The sequence below is a fragment of the Rhinolophus hipposideros genome (assembly GCF_964194185.1).
Source record: "Rhinolophus hipposideros genome assembly, chromosome: 11".
Lineage (NCBI taxonomy): Eukaryota > Metazoa > Chordata > Mammalia > Chiroptera > Rhinolophidae > Rhinolophus > Rhinolophus hipposideros.
The window spans coordinates 48,375,494-48,392,078 of record NC_138057.1 but is presented as its reverse complement, the minus strand read 5'-3'; the positions used below and the strand labels follow the sequence as shown (position 1 = coordinate 48,392,078).

The following is a 16,585-nucleotide window of genomic DNA, read 5'->3' as shown; positions in this document are numbered from 1 at the left end:
AGTAGGTTTTAAAATAGCAAGACTTAAAGTGATTCAATGTTAATTGAATATTGAGTAAGGAAGAGGTAGGGAGTTAATTGAATGAGTGAGCTTGGGGTTTCGGATAATTTTTTCATGATGTGAAGGAAATTATTACAGAGTTAGACACAGATCTGGGTGGAGACACAGGCAGCATAATCTTTGGAAGCAGTAAGTGAAAGCCATTTAGTTTGGTGGGAGAAACATAAGCTTATTGCAGTGTTGATTTTTCCTTTAAGTTTGTAAAATTATATTTAAAAACATTTTTTATTGTTATAAAAAATTACATGTTATCTGAAGAAAATTTAAAAACTATGGGAAAGGAAAAAAAACACAAAATAAATATTATCCCTGATCTCATTATAGATACCACTGACATTTTAGCTCATATCCTTTTAATCTTTTTCTAGGAGTATGTATCATTTATATATTTATTCATATATATACTCAATGTTTATAAATATAAGATCACATTATTTAGTAACTTACCTTAAAATGTAATATTCACAAGCACCTTTCCAATGCAATTTTAAATCACTGCCTAGTATTCTATTACACAGACAGTTTTTAGTTATTTTACCCAATATTATTTCCCTTTTGTAAATAACCTGGTGATGGACGTTATAACTTTATTTTTGAGCTTATTTACAATTATTTCTTAGGTTACGTTTGGAATTCTAATGTCAAATGAAATTTAAATTTTAAGACTTTTGATTCCTACTGACAAATTATCAACCTGGGAATAAAAATTGTATCAATTGTCATTCCCACCCAAGTTTATAGGTTTATAGGTCCTTTCAAAAATGAATTCCATTACTTCTTTATAAATTATGTATATCTATCTTTTTAATTTCTTTGATTACTAAGGACATTATACTGTTTTTTTTTTAAATATTTGTGTTTCTGTGTTTGTAAATTATCTGATTATGTCCTTTGATTATTATTTTTTCTATTTAGGTGCTCATCTGTTTCTCATTGATTTTTTAAAAAACTTTATTAAGATACTGAGTTTATTTCACATGCATATTTTTGTCTTCTCTTCATTTCTATTTGTCTGACCACTGCTGCTACTACGTCCTATCATAACGTTCTATACATACTTAAAATCAAGCAAAGGGTGGAGTTCCATCTTTAAAAACTAAACAGGCATTTTGTGCAACACATTCTTGGCAATGGAACCTGGACAGCATTTATCAGACAAGGTAGGGAATGTTCTCACTCTGCTTTATAAAAAAGACAGCCGGATATCAACTGTTGCAGAAATGAAATAAGATGGAAAATTTTAACAAACTGTTTAAGCTATTTTCTTAAAAGAAACTTCCTCCACTGCCAAAGATCTTAGCAAGCCACACGATCAGTCATCTGGAAGCAATTCTTCACATAATCGATGGCCTTTGGGAAGAGAATACCTTTTTCTATACTTGCTTGTATTTTTGCTTCAATGTCTTCTACACAACTAGGTCCTTATAGTGTTTAGTTTTAGGAGTTTGTCTCTGTCTTTTTGAAGGATTCTTGACCTTTTAATCTTGCTGTTGATGATTTTGAGTCTTTTCCTTTCTGGTTTGATTTCTGTACATTTTTTGGCTGGAGCATCTCATATAGATTCCTTTATTGGAGCTTTTTCTTCATCACCATCATCATCATCATCATCATCATTTTTAGCAGCAAGTTTGAATGTTTTCTATGGAAGCTTTCCAGATATGCTTAGGAGTTTTATCTCTTCTTCACCTTCTGACTCTGCATCTTCCTGTAAGTGCTGTCCATTAATATGCAAAGGCCCTGAACTACCCTTCAACTATACACCACAGGTGGTGTTATTTCAAAGCCACTGAGGGAAACCGTTGGCTGTACAGATATTTTCAGAGTTGCCAGTGTTCCTTTACTGGATTGCCTTCATAATTCATTGCCTCTGTTTCAACAGTCTGCAATTCACCATTTGCACCAGCCCCTAAAATGATCATTCTTAAAGATAACTGGGGCTTATTTTTATCATTACCCACCTAAACTGATCATCTTTGTCTGCCTTTAGTTCACAACTGAAAAGATAGTTTGGGGGCCTCAGGGGACCCATGTCCATCTCCACGAAATTGTCCATGGGCTGATGGGACGCACTTGCATGGGAGAAAAGGCAGACAGTGATACAAAACAACTGTTCTAAAGAAGAGTTGTGCGGGACAGAATCACATCACGGCATTTACGGATTTTTAATGGCTCTGTGGACATTAAATATACTTATACACTTTGTTTTCTACATTGTCAATTTTTTTCTCTGTTGGTTGTAGGCTTTCAGTTTTATTGATGTGCTTTTCTACGTTAGTGATGTTTGTTGCTGTTACTATTTTCTTTTATTTGTCTAATTGCTTTTAGTTCTTAGGCAGTCAAATCTATTGCTGTTGTGATTTCTGTCATTGGTATCATACTTAGAAAGACCACCATCCTGAGATCATATAGTACTTGTTCACATTTTCTGCTAGTCCTTTTATCGTTTCATCTTGAATCTGCAATTTATTTTGATGAAAGGTCTTATTTCCAGATACAACTTCAAAATATTACATTCTAATTTAAGTTTGTAAAACAGCCATTAGGATGGTTTCTGACCAATAAATACTGTTATGTTTCTATAGTGAACACAGTTGCATACATTGTGTCTGTACCTGCTAAACATAGTTATTCACACCTGGGCCTGGAGCCCCACTCCAGGAGCATCACCATATAATTGCTTAGAAGTCAGGATAGGCCTTGGGTTTCACAAATACTAAGTAAGAAAGTCATTGTTGCAATGCTGGCTGGCACACTCACGTTTCTTTTTCTGGCTTCTCACTTAACATTATGGTCATATTTTGTTTTCCTTGAGCTTTGTGAGAAGAGCGTATATATTTCAGTCATTTGTCAGAGCGTCTGTAGTTTGTAGGAGAAGTTTTCCTGGGGTTTGATAAAGGGGAGAGAGCAGTTTGGCCTCTTCTCAGACTCTGGTTCAGCCCTTATATCAAGTGCTTCCAGCTGGGCAGGTTGCAGAGTCCCACACAACACTGAGCACAAATGAAGCTTCTTCCATGTTGCCCATCTCCAAAAGCCACCAGCTGCAGAACAGATTGTTTCCTACGTTAGAGTTAAACTTTATTTTTTCTTTGTATTTCTTTTGCAAAGCTTTAAACGTGAACACATATTCTGGTTCTTAGGTCAGCACACAAATACATGCAGCTATACCAGATTTTTAATTATACAAAAGAAGGCACATCTTATTATTCCTGTTTTTGAGGTTCCTAAACTTACATCTCATAAAATGCGACTGGTTGCCAGGAGATAGGGATATTTTGCATGTAGATAACTCAGGTAAGGGCAAATAGGTGGGCAGAGAGAAGCTTAAGGAATTCCACACACTTGGGAAATGCTTCCACTCATGTTTTGTGTTTGTGTTTTAAATTTTGGGAGTGACTCACAGGCACTTAGCAAAAGTAACTGATTAAATTAATTGTAGCAGTAATGAGGTTGCCTGGCCTCTTCTCTGAGACTCAGCTCCCTGGCCAGTCAGTATTTAATTGGCAGCCTGGTAGTCCGTGAAAACAATGTGGGTTGACTCTCACTTTAACAAATTTAATAGTATATCACTACATACAATAGTTGCTATTGTATCCAGACGCTATTGTTATTAAGAAGTGATACACTGAATTGTTTGTTTTCCTTAGTCACATAAAACAGATGCTCAAGACTCACTTAGACATAGTAAATTTGGATTGGATGTATTTACTTAGTGAAACTGCCTGTTCTAGAAGAATAAATGTTGTAGCAATTGTCCTGCTCTGGCTGTATTTGAAAACAATAAACGATATTCTTAGTATAATTTGATGTTCTGTAAATGCCTAGTTGGAGATCCAGGGCTATAAAACCAGATTCTGAATAGAGGGTAGGGAAAGTGCTGTAGACTGAACTGTGTGCTCCCCAGCCCCCAAATTCATATTTTGAAGTTCTAACCCCCAATATGGTCATATTTGGAAATACAGCTTTAAGAGGTAATTAAGGTTCAGCATTGCCACTAGCCAGCTGTATGCTCCCACTCTGGGTCTCAGATTCCTTGCCCCTAAAAAGAGGTGATTGGGTTAGCTCGGCTTTATGTCTATTCTAGCACTTTAAAAAGACCAAGGGTTATTGTATTCTAATTATTGGTATATTCCAATGGACCTTCGGTGCTTCAGAGTTCTCTCATGAGTGGATTCTGGGATCCTTTTCAAGTTAGTGATGCTAACTAACCAACAGCATGATATTGTTCATTGTTTCAACGTCAAACTCAAAGTTCATTTTGGAATGGGAAATGGTAAGGTCAGGAAATATTCTTCCCCCCACTGCCCCTCCCACACCTTTGAATTAGAAATCTTGTTAATCAAAATAAATGATCAAATAGCATAATTTCTGGGCATCAACATATGTGATTTGTGACACTCGAGTAATCAAAACACAATCTATCTGCATCTTCACTTTCCCTTTATAATTTATTCAGTGGGGCTCTCTAATCTTTAAACTGTTACTATCCTTTCTCCAAAGTGGCAAGGTGAACACTTTGTAAAAGACAACTAATGTCGATCAATTTGTTTGACAAACAGCAAATATTCTAATAAACATACAACACACACACATGCACACACTCATCACTGTAGGGCCAGGTTTTCAAAATTAGATTATGGGGAAATGTGGCCACTCTGCACAATCCATGAATTGTTGTTATTGAGGATTTGGGGTCGGTTCCAGGGGCACTGGGAGCTGTCTCCACGTGGGGTGTTATATTACAGCTGTAAGGCCACATCCTTCACTGGGATCGGATCCTCAAACAGATCTGCACACAAGTTGTCCTGTCTCCTTACCCAAAGGAGGCCAGTAATATGTCTTTCCCACCCATACTTGGCTCTTTGTGAAAGCTCATGGAGGTCATATCAAAAGTAGTTACTGTCTGTGAGTAGAACCTACAATTTATTTCTGGGGTTAGCCTACATTTTCTTGTACCCCAATACTCCATTGATTAGTTAGGGAAGGACATCTCCAAAAGGGGTTTGAGGGAATGTTATATGCAAGAGGGCGGAGCCAACAGGGAGGGTATATAGAGTTTCAGAAAAGCTGGCCAGTGCTTAAGGTGTGGCCCTTGGGAGAATTATCTTCCTTCATCAGACCAGAGGTGAATAAACACATATATTCTCTATTGTGCCTAAATATATTAAAGATAGTCTGGGGAATGAGAAGCCAGTTAAATCAGCTAATGTGGATATAAACTTTGCAATGCATAAGTGGCTTCCACATACACGATCTCCTTGATTCTTAGCACAATTCTGCATTGGGTTCCATCTGTATTTACCAGTTGGGTTCTGTCTACTGTTCACCAATGAAAACAATGTGAATCGGAGAGGTTAAATGACCTACTTGCATCACAAAGCTTGTACATAGCATTGGAAGCTTGAATCCATTGCTTCTGACCCCTAAAATTTTACTCTTACGAGGAATAGAATAAAATGGAGTTCAGTGGGTTTAGGTGAAAGTGGAGGAAAATGTCACATGTTATTCACCCTATTTTCCTTCACTCCATTCTGATCCTTATAGGGTCATTAGACGAAGATCCTTGCCCAGATTCTAGGCTGTAAGATGCCTCCACCTCACAAGCACCTGTTTATTATCTCTCACAAAATACAACCTCTCTCTTCACTCCCAGCTTCCTTTGATTGTGTCTCATGATTAGATGGAAAGCTGGGAACAGAGAAATCCTGATGATTCAATGACTGAGAGAACCATTAAGAAGGGAAGAACACTTTCTTCTTGAGGAAGAACTTGACCTTTCCAAAACTGACACCCTCTAGATCAAGACAGTTTCTCAGCTTTCCTTCCAATTCTTTCCATTCTTTTCAATTTTCCCATTTGTCATTTTTCTAAGTGAGGAGGGTCTGAACTGTGAGGGAAAGTTCTCACACAGCCTCTTTGTCAGCCAGTGGCCTGATCCAGCACCCACACCGCATGCTCAGGAAGCACCTATTAGGGATTTTTCAGATAGAAGGTTATTTGGGATAAAGGAGAAGGTAGTCTCCCACAGCTTCTCTGTTCAACTCTATCATGTTCCAAACACAGGCTGCAAATCTGGATTAAAGTCCTAGTCAGGGTCCCCATCATCAAAGCTTGAGTTCAGCTGTCCAACCACACCACTGTCTAACCAAGTCCATCCATGCTTCAGAAGAAGTGGGGCCTGAAATAAATATCATTAGCAGGTGGCACAGTTTGGTGATTCATCAAATATTTATGGCCCAGTAAATCTCAATATCTTTTGGTATTACCTCAATCATGTTATCATTTAGTTTCATTTTGTTGGATCATAGTATAATGATAATCATCGATTATTTAAAGGCAATTGATTGAATGGGCTATTTTCCTTTCTTTCATTCAATCATTGTTCAACAGATATTTATTGACCACTTTCTATGTGTTGGTCATGTTAGGCATGGGGAATGTTTATGCAAAAACAAAACAAAAAATCAGACAGAGATCCTATTGTCATGGACTTACCACTAAACAGCTAATCCCACTAAGAATGCATAATCACAACTAGAAATTTTGAAAAAGGGAAGGTGGTTTTGCGACAGTGTTCAACGAAGGATCTTGTACTGCTGAGTTGAGTCAGGGAAGAGTTCTCTGACATTGAGACGCCAGGGCTATCTTCTGAATGAACAAGAGGAACTTTCTAGGAGCCAAATAGCATAAGGCAAAAAAAAGAAAAAAAAGCTTTTACAGCTAGAGGAAAGAGCCAGTGCAAAGACCTTGTGGAGGGAAGGATTAGGGTGCTTCCTTAGAAATGAAGTTTATGGCAGCTGAAACTCAGAGAAAGGCTAGGATAAGCTGAGGCTGGAGAGAGGGTTGGGCATAACACCCAAATGGCCTTTTAGGCCATGTTAAATATTTAGATTATGATCACAGAACATATGGATTGTCATTGAAGGCTTTTAAGCAGATGTATATGTGTGTGTGTGTGTGTGTAAATGATTAGCCTTTTATTTTGAAAAGGAAACGGGATACACTGAGGACCTTACATGGATAGGGAGACAACCAAGGAGGCTGTTGCAGTTACTCTGATGACAGACAGTGGAATCTGGAACTTGGAGTGAAGATGGGAGGGAATGGACATTTAGGCAGTGATGGATTGGATATGAACCCTAAAGGAAGGCACAGTGTCAAAGATAATGCCTATATTTCTGGCCTATATGTTTGCAAAAGATGGAGGTGTCATTTACTGGGATAAGGACACTGGAAGAGGGGCCAGGTAAGAGATAGTTCTATGAATTCAGTCTGTTTTTATATTAATGATCAGCTGCAAGAAACAGAAAGCTCTACTGGAGTGGCTGAAACAGGGATGTGTGATTCATAAGACAGGAAATCCAAGGTTCTCTAGGCCTTGTAAGGGAGCTCAACAATACAGGGATTGGTACAGGTTCTTTTCAGCTTTCTGGTCTACCTACCTAGGTGTGTGGTCTTACACCCTTTTGTTTACTTCCTTATCCTTCAAGATGGCTGCTATGACCCTGTCCTCATAAATGCATCTCAAGTAGAAAATTGGATGAAGGGCCAAGGGGTGAAGAGCTTTATCCTAACAAAGATTTTCCTTTTTATTTGGGAAAGGACCCAAGAACTTTGCCTACATCATACTGGCTTGAACTAAGTTTTGTGGCCACCTGTAGCTAAATGAAAGATTGGAAATCCAGTTATTTAGCTTTCTTAATTCTATGGGTAAAGGAAGGCAAGGAGAGATGACATGCGAATAACTTTTAGGACTAGTATATATCTACCAGTCATTGGAGTTTGAGGTGCTTTGTGTCATCCAAGTAGAGATTTCAAGGAGAGAATTAGATATATTGGCCCAGAGCTATGCTTTCTCCTTCTTTTCTTTCTCCTAAGGGAAAAGAGGTGATTTGATGACAATTTTCATATATGGCAATTAAGACATATATCCTATGTTCTTCATCTTCTCAAAACAAAGGGAGAGCAAAAAAGCTCTGGCCAAAAAATTTAGTCAGCCAAAAAGATGATTTCTTAATATTAACTATTGGATTACTAGAGGTAGCTTACTAGGGGGACTTTAAAATGACACAATAACTCTGTGTGTATCACACAGAAAATGGCAGGAAATGGGCTTCCCAACCTTCCATCAACCCCGCCAGCCTCTTTAATGGCTCTTTACAGGCATGAGCCTGTAGCATCAGCTCTTAATGATGTGGCCACGCTGCACCACATCATAAACTTTAATACACCAATTTTAATGATATAGTGGTAATAACCTTCTTGCTTCATGGGCCAAATCTCCTTTGACCCCAGCCATTCTTTCCTTGAGAGGAGATGATCGAGGCAAGGGTAGTGCCATTTCATAAGGGATTGTCACTGAGGTGGTGACAATCAGAGACCTGAGGAAGTGAGGGAGGATGCCATGAGAACCTGTAGGGAGAGCAATTCAGGCATCGGCCTGAGGCCCCAAGTCGTGTCAAGCAGTATGGCGCTGTGTAAGTATGGTTTCTAGGGGAAAATCCCAGGAAAGAAATGGGATATTAACATCAGATTATATTGTTTTAAATGTTTTAAGGCAACTATGAAAATGATGCACAGGAAAAATATAACATGGGACTTGCTCTTTCCACTGCCACATTTGAGCCTGTCCCCTGTGAGCTATCTCTATACATGAAACTGGTTCTAGAATTGTATCTGTATTGATCAGGATAAATTGGGTATAGGTAATAGAAACCTTGACTAATATTTAGCTCACATCCAGAGTGAAGCCTGGATGTAGGAGGTTTGAGGGTTGAAGTAGCAGCTCAGCAACATTTCTCTTATGGTGATAAGATGACTACAGTAATTCCAAGCATTACCCAGGGGTGTCCCAAACAGGAAGGAAGGTACTGATCCAAAAGGCAGCCCTTTTCTTTTCCAGTGCTCTCTGTTTATCCAGGAGAAAATGGGTTCCTCAGCACATTTCTGTTTATGTCTCAGGACTGGGACTCAGTCAACTGCCCTCCCCTAAAGATTTTCAGCAAATGGGAGTGGGACAGCCCTGATTGATTTGCACAGGTCTGAAGGAGGGGCTTAGCTACTCTGAATTTGTTGCAGCCAAACAAATTGATTTCTATTGACTATGGAGGGAGGAACAATCGCTGTGGGATGGGTGACCTGTAGTGCCTGCCACACCAGCATATCCATAAATCCTTTCAAGCTTGGTCACAGAAAAGATAACTATTTTCCTCTTTTTATTCTGTCTGGATGCAGACTCTCAAAAGACCAATTTCTTGACCACGTCTAGAGGATGTGTCCTAATTTGAGTTTCTCCAGAAACTGGCGTGGTGCAAAGACTCAAGTGAAAGGAGTTACTTTGGGAGGTGCAGGGAGCATTGGCAAGGGTGTGGAGATGGTACAGGGATGTGAAGGCAGTCAGTAAAGTGTGAATTAGTAAACTAGCTGCCAAGCTGAACAACTGAAACTTAGTCCTGTGGGGGAAATCTGGGAAATGGTAGAAAGCACATGTCTCAGGATTATTCTACTTGAGAGAAAAGGAAGCTGAGGCATTAATCTTCTAACTCCCGTTGGTCACTGATTCATGGCTGCTCCAGAGAGGTGCTAATTCCCCAGTTCTCCTGGCCTGTGAATGTAGGCAGAGTGGTCTTCTATGGCTCTGGAAAAAACCCTGAAGCCTAGAGATGCAGGTAATTGCTGGTGAAGGTCATCCAAAGCAAAAAGACATGGTAGGGTCTAAGTGGCATGGAGGACACTGACAGCATTTGCTATATACCCTATCTCTAATCCACACAAACCTCTTCCGTGATATGCACTAAAATGCTTTGGTGGAATACTTCTTAGATCTGTAACGTTATGAGTATTCACCAGAAACTGTATGCTCTTCAAAATAAAGATGGATCAGACTTGTACAAATTTATTGACACAGAATTCTGCACAGTACTGTGTATAAATAACTACTCTCTTGCATGCATTTTGAAAGTATCATGTTGGTGATAAGAATGACTTCATCCAGCTACAACATTTGGGCCAGTAGTTATCATCATGGCTGTTTATATGTTGATACAACTTTTCCAGTTAAACAAAAGGGTCAAGTGGCAAAGTCCTTAGATAGCATAGATTATATCACACAGGGTGGACCTACATGGCACCAAGGAGGTGGAGATTTGGCAGACCCCTGGTAACATGATTAGAGTAGTCAGCCCGGTGAAAGAAATCAGTATTCCAAATTCTAGAACTGTAATCACATTTGCGTCCCCGAGATTTCCTGCTGTCTCCTTTGAGTTCAAATGAAAGAAGCATAACAATTTTTAAAGTCTTTATATGGAGCATAAGCTGTTTTTATAAATATGGAATAATTCATTGAGATGTAAGAATGTTGAAGAGGCATCCTGAGAAAACCTTGCTTTTGATGGAATCTAGTTGGATGGGTTATTTTCTTTCCTCCTGCTCCCCACCAAACTCCCCAGTCATTTTTGCCAAAGTGAGAATCCATATGTTTCATCTAAATGAGTCACATTCAGAGAAATCATTCAAATGATCTGTGGGCACAGATACTTTTCTTTCATTTGTGGCTTGAAGGTGGGTGGTTATAAGGAGTGGAAATGATGGTGGGCTCTTCTCCAAACCCCAAATCCTTTGGCTTGCTCTGATTCTCTGAGCTCTCTGAATATCCATCTTTACTCTGTATACCAGAGGGAAATAGCCTTAGTAAATTGCAAAGATTATTCAATTTCAGTCTACTTTAAGTGCCCTTGAAGGGAGACTGCACTCATGACTTCTCAGGGGATAGGCGATGCATCTTGCCATGTATAAAGTGCTGGTTGAGAGGTTTTAAATCACATTTGCAGCTTGGGAGACTAATATTGGAGGCAGTTCTTTTCCTAAAAAGTAATGCCATCTGTGTCACTGATTGTACAGAGCACAGGGGTTAGGGTGGGGAGGGGAGAGACCAGAGCTAACTTGTTTAAAGACCAGTAGAACCACTCTTTCAAGGGACATAAGCACCTTATCCAGGTTATTAAAGACTCTCGTTACATTTTATACTTTTTGCCTGAGGGATGCAATTGTGCTCTGTTCTATGCCACCTTATATTGGTCAACCTGAAATATACACAAATCTGAATCCAAATGAGGCAATGCATTTGATCTATGCTTAAAAATGAGGTCTCTGTTGACGGAGTTTAATGCTCTACTTGATTTCACCTTTCTAATCAAAGATTATCTGTATAAGTGAACATTTGTGGAGAACTCACATCTGGATGGCCTAGATATGGAAAGTTTATTTGTAACTGTTTTCTCCTCATTTGGTTGATGTTCTCAAATGAATAGGTACCTTCTTAATTGTTTTGTGATTTCATTACTACTTAGGTTCAATATTCTCTATGGTCTCTTGGAAGAGACTCAGTTCAATTCCACACACCCTTATTAAGTACCGATTTTGGGCCTGATGTTGAGATAATAAACTAGCCAGTGTGTTTGGATCCTGAACAACTGCTAGGCTCTCATACAGACTACCCCCAGCTTATTCTCACTGATATTTGACTTTGTCCCAGAAAAGGAGAGAAGGAAAGAAGGAAAAAAAAGAAGAAAGGAATGAAGATAGGAAGGAATCAGGGTTCTAAAAATTTCAGATCATTCCAAGCAGAAATGTCTGTGATAGGAACACAGATGAAGTGGACGCAAATGCCTTATCTTTCTCTTTTGTATCTGTGAACATTGCTCTGTTGGACACATTCCACATTGTGGGCAGTGTGATACACCCAGACTCCTGCTTGTCAAATGTTTCTAGAATTGGTGAATCGGAAGACCTTGTGCGCAGAAGTGGCTCATGTCCAACCCTAGCTGTTCCATTTTTGCTTCGACAACCACGTTGGCTTGGGTGGAAATCTGTGTCTCATTCTCCCTTCTTTCTCACTCATTTCCCTTGAGGGCTGGGCAGGATTCCTGCAGCAATCAACCAGCTAGCCTCTGTTAGACTGACTTATTTCATGGGCCCTGATGTGTGGAAACTGATTATGATCTGCATAAAAAACAGTTGGAAAAGAAGTTGGGGGTCAATGCATTTGCCTAGATTGTCATTATTATTTTTATATATATTTATTATTTAGGTCTTACCTATTTCTAAAGTATCTTTGAGATAACTTACAATAAAAGAAAGATAAGTAATTAGACTCATATAACAATGATAAAAAATGGAAACTTATATAATATGTGAAATGATAAACCTAAGCTAATAATAGCTATTACAGTTCAGCACTAATTTTAGTAGTGGGTTCCTAGGCAATGAAAACTTAAAAAATGTAGTGAGGGCCTAAACTTTTGTTACCTGATTATAAAAGGATAAATCCTAATTCATCCAGAGGTAAGTTTTCTCCTTAGATCACAAACTTTTAATTGAAATTTATTACATGAATCCTTGTATACAGGCAAGGACTAATGAACACTTTTAATGGTGATATTTTTCAAGTTGTAGAAATACTCTTCATGTGTCTGTTTCTCACAGAGTAGGAAGAAGTTGGTTGATTCGTTTAGGAGGATCAGGACACTTTTTAATTTTATTTCACCTGAGCTTTATCTTATCCATGCCAGAAAGGTGGACATGGGCTTTTGGCAGGAAACATGACCACTGGCCCATTTTATCTGGTGCCAAGGCTCATATACATCCCAGGCTTTTAAAGCCTTCCCCAGGTGCCTTCCCTGCAAGGGTATCCTGCCATGGTTACATGGCGACTTGGTTACATGGTACAGCCTTCATTAGAAATTCTTTTTTTTTTTCCCCAAAGGAAGTTTTCCTTTATTTTTTTTCTTTTTAATCCCCCACTCCCAGCCTTATTGAAATATAATTGACAAATAATATCATGTAAGTTTAAGGTGTACAACCTGATAATTTGATACACTTCTGTTGTGAAATGATTACCAAATTAAGGTTAGTTAACACCTCCATCACACATATAATTACTTGTTTTCTTTCTTTCTTTTTTTTTTTTTGGTGGTGAGAACATTTAAGATCTAACCTCTTAGCAACTTTTAGGTACATAACATAGTATTAACTATAATCACTGTGCTGACTTTGTTTGTCTTATAACTGGAAGTTTTCACCCTTTGACTGAAATCTCCCTATTTTCCCCTGCCCCCTGCACCTCTCCCCATGCTGCTCTCTGTTTCTAAGAGTTCGGCATTTTTAGATTCCACATATAAGTGAGCTCATACAGCAGTTGTCTTTTTTTGTCTGAATTTTTTTCACCCAGCCTAATGCACTCAAGTCCATCCATGTTGTTGCAAATGGCAAGATTTTCTTCCTTTTGTTTTTTAACAGCTGAATAATATTCTTTTAAATACATATGGTACATTTTCTTTATCCATTAATCTATTGATGGACATTTAGGTTGTTTTCATGTCTTGGCCATTGTAAATAATGCTGCAGTGAACATGGAAGTGCAGATACATCTTTGAGGTAGTGATTTCACTGAGAAATTCTTGAAATTGCCTCTCTTGACTCACCCTTACAGGTCCTTGGAGTAAGAATTGATGGACCCCTTGGTGCTTAGGTCTGTTCCTAAAAGCCACTGATTATTTTCAGAGAAAACCCAGGCCTGCTTCACAGTTTTGCATTCTGCTAAAAACACGGTACTCTGTTTCTCAAGCCATCACATGTGTTGTGTTAATGTTGAGGTCTGGTGTTTCAATCGCTTGGGAGATAAGAACCAAGCTTCTGGAGAGACCTTCAGAAATAGGTATCATTCTAAATATTCATGATGAAGAACATTTTTGTCAAATACTAAGGATTACCAAAATCAGCAGTCAGTACCACAGCTAATTTTGGTAATCCTTAGTATTTGACAAAAATGTTCTTCATCATGAATATTTAGAATATTTAATTTCTAAAATTCTGCCGAGTGCAATGACATCACAATATGAGTAATACTGTATGTCCCAACTTCAAAGGCTGACAAATAGTTTGATGAAAGCAGCAAATCGGGTCTGGCTCAGAGCCATTTATGCAACAGATATAAAACCCAGATGTCAAATGTCAAATATTATTTAAGAACAGAAGAGCACTAAAGCAATAGAACATTTCACCTACATAGGTGATACTGTCCCAGTCAGCAGAGAACACAAGAAGGAAATAATATCAGGGATAAAAACACATGAAAAACATTTAATAACTTTCAGAACATATGGAAATTAATGATATTCAGAGCTTGCAGAATACCAAAATTTTTCAGCTTAAAATAATCTTCCTGCTGATGCAGTTACTGGAGGGCTTCCAAAATGCCACAGAGAAAATTAGACGCAAGCAAAAGAAGCAAATCTCTGAGATTCTGGGAATGAGGTAGAAATAAAATAGAACTATTTTTGTCTAATTGAAGAGACAGTGATATGGAGATAGCACCAGATTGGAACTTGGGTCCATGCCCCAATTTTCTCCTTAGCTATCCTAATTGGTCTTGAACAAGATTGTTGTCCTTAATTCTTTATGTTTCAGGTAGAATTTTTTTTTATTAACTTTTAAGATAAGTTACATCTCTAAAACTGTATAATCTATGCATATAACAAAGACCCAGGAGCCAGAATGACTTTTATGAGAAGAATCTCTACTTCAGTGGGTAGTTTCACCACAAACCACACTTATTTGGAAATGTAATAAAAATTTATAGCAGAAGCAAGGACTGCTCAACTTCCAAGCTCAACTACCTCTTTAACACATTGCCTTGAGAACAGAGTATATCGTGGGGAGAAGATGGGTGAAGGAAACAATGAGCTAATCCATGGGAAGTTTACATGGAACACGTTATCCACTCATTCTCACCTATTTCTGCTTGAAATGGGGATTACATTGAGTAAAAACGTTTAGTGGGGTTCAGTGCAACACCAAATTCCAGGAGTGAGATTTTACCAATGATAGAGTTCTCCAGCTTAAAAAAAAAGATGTCTCCAAGGTCTGGGTGAATGCACTCAACAATGACATGTCTGATTCTCTTATACTCATTTACTATAATTGAATCAGAGCTTCAAAATCCTTGAACTCTGTCTTCCATTTAACCCTAAGACCTTACTGGCAAACAGGGTGCCTTCTACAGAGACAACAAAAGCAGAAAGCTTTTAGCTGACCCTGAATTCAAGAGTGACAGACCTCTTTCAAACAGCTCTGAGACCTGCAAAAATCACAGGAGTATTGGGAGGTCACCAGTAGATTTATGAATTATTAAAACATGTTTAACAATTAAAGAAAGACATATTGATAGGCTATCAAGGCAATTAATTATTTAGTTGTACAAAGTAAAGAGTGGAAAAGAGACTAAGTACAATGGATATGAATCTTAGGCTGCAAAGGCAGGTATGCATGAAACGTCTGTCATAAAACTTTGCTTACCTGAAATCAAATTACATCTGACTCCAAGCCCCCATTCCACAGGGCTGATGCAAAAGTTAATCTCAGGCATTATTAGCGTCCCCTCCCACCCATCCTCTTCGAGAGTCATGCAAAAGTCCTTACTGAAAAAGGGTAGGTCTTATAGAAAACTGATATTTAGAAGCCAGGACAGTAAAAGTGTGTGGCTTCCAGGGGCTCTGCTAATTCTGAGGTATACTTGGGGACAAGAAAAATCTCGCCTAAGTTTTGGATTTTTTAGGTGTGACCTTCCCGTCCATTAGTCTCTCAAGGCATGCAAGGAAGCCAGCTGTGGTTGGAAACTCAGGGTGCCCTCCACCACTTTTACAAATTCGGGGCCATCTCACTTCTCTACTGCCTTTCTTTTCCTGCAAAAACATTAACTTCTCTCTAATTTCCTTTAGAGTTGTCAAGAAAGGTTTCTTCCTTTATTTATTCTGGAAATACTGTATCAGTCTTTTCCCCCAAGCACTTCTAACTCATCAGGGGCTGACAAAAATTAAACTTCTTGAAGGCAAAAGTTAATTAAGTTTCTCCTCTAATGCCAAAAATGTAATTGCAGATTTTAGACAATCACTTACATTTTTTTTTCTTTTTAGTCTACCTACAACATCTGTAGGAAAATGCTTGGTTTTAATTAGGTTATCACATCATGCCAACCACTCCTTATACTTTAATGGGAAAACGCTGTAGATTTAACACTGTTTAAGATTGTCAGCTATTCTGATATTTATCGAAGGGTGTAGTGACAGAGTAGAGGTGTTAAGTCAATTTCATCAACTAGAAAAATGAAACAAAAATTTGTAAAAATCTAATGGTGTGATTATGTATAAATTGATCAGGTCCTAGAGCAGGGATCTCCAAAAAAAACAAAGAGCTCTCAGAATTACTTAAAATAAGTTTTATGCCAGTAAGCTGAATCATAATACAGTGGAGAAAGAAAAGGTTGAGTTCAGGTATCAATCAATTGCTTACAAAATCTGAAGCCTGGGAAAGGAGATACTTTCAGTTTCTCACACTATAAAAAAGGTAATTGGGGGTGGAGCAGAGATGAGCAATGTGACCTCAGTAATACAATGAGGTAAGAGAGCAGGAGCAGAGATGTGACGAGAATTAGTCAGCTAGTACATGAACAAGCTAGTGACACATACTGAAA

At 38.3% G+C, this 16,585-nt stretch overlaps 1 pseudogene across 1 annotated transcript; it reads right to left on the bottom strand.

Moving 5' to 3' along the window:
• Positions 1-1,356: 1,356 nt before the first annotated feature.
• LOC308505032 (nucleophosmin-like) lies at positions 1,357-2,095 on the bottom strand (annotated as a pseudogene). Its single transcript has one exon. The product of its transcript is annotated as a nucleophosmin-like (transcript).
• Positions 2,096-16,585: the final 14,490 nt, after the last annotated feature.